The sequence below is a fragment of the Tupaia chinensis genome, unplaced genomic scaffold, assembly GCF_000334495.1.
Source record: "Tupaia chinensis unplaced genomic scaffold, TupChi_1.0 Scaffold000225_1, whole genome shotgun sequence".
In the NCBI taxonomy this organism is placed as follows: Eukaryota; Metazoa; Chordata; class Mammalia; order Scandentia; family Tupaiidae; genus Tupaia; species Tupaia belangeri.
In genome coordinates this window covers 2,326,148-2,327,220 of record NW_006159700.1, presented here as the reverse complement: position 1 = coordinate 2,327,220, position 1,073 = coordinate 2,326,148, and positions in this window count along the sequence as shown.

Genomic DNA, 1,073 nt, shown 5'->3' with positions numbered 1-1,073 from the left:
TACAAGACAAATGTACTCGCCAGAAAGAGAGAGAGAGAGACAGAAAGTGAGAAATCACCCCCCAGGGGGGATAGCCACATGGCAATCCCTTCTCCTCCATTCTCCTCTAAGGATCTTGGGCACGCATGCACACACACCCAGCATGAGTTTAAGCCACCAGGTCCAGGACTTGTACCGCAGTTGACTACCTGGGAGTTCAGCGACATAGTCATTACACTAACTGCTGGTCCCTACAGTAATTTTTTTAAGACTTGTCTTTACCCTCCCTTAACAAAGCCTTCAGTTCTTTACTGTCAAACTCATGCTCCATAGTTTATATTATATTTAATTCATCAATTTAATTATTGAAAGTAAAATTTAAATGAAGTTTTTTGGAAAGAAGTCAACAACCCTTGGCACATAAACAATTCATTTGATGGGAACACAAGTTAGGGACAGTGATGGAGGGGTGTCCTAGAGAGGAGCCTCCTGGCCATGAAGGTCAGGTGCTTTGTGCATCAGTCAGTGTGTCTTATAGAAGGATAATGGATGGAGAGACTCATCTGCCAGGTCACTTAGCTGGAGAGGTGAAAAGAGCATTCGCTGCACACCTATAAGAGGAGTCTCTGGGAATCTAAGTCAGTTTTGATTTCTCTCTTGCTCTCAAAACCCAAATCCAATAGCACAGGAAATTCTCTTGGTTCCAGTTGCAAAATGTATCTAGAATTCAACTAGTCCTTGTCATTCTCCTACCCCTCACCCTGCTCTAGCCCCTTTTTATGCCTCACCTAGATTGTCACAATAAACTGCTAACTTGCCTCCATTTTGTTCACCCTTAACACAGAAGCCAGAGTGATCCTTTTCAAACATTTATTAGATCATATCTCTGTTCAAAACCCTCCAAATAGTTCCTTAGTTCTCTCAGAGTAAAAGTTAAAGTCTGTTCACAGCTGATAAGGATGACCTTCCATCCTTCCTACCTGCCCCCACCACCCCATGGAGTAGCAAATCATCGCTCTTACTCACTGCTCTAAATGTTTGTATCCCTCCTCTGCTAAATTCCTAGTTGAAATCCTACCTAGTCCCTAAGATGA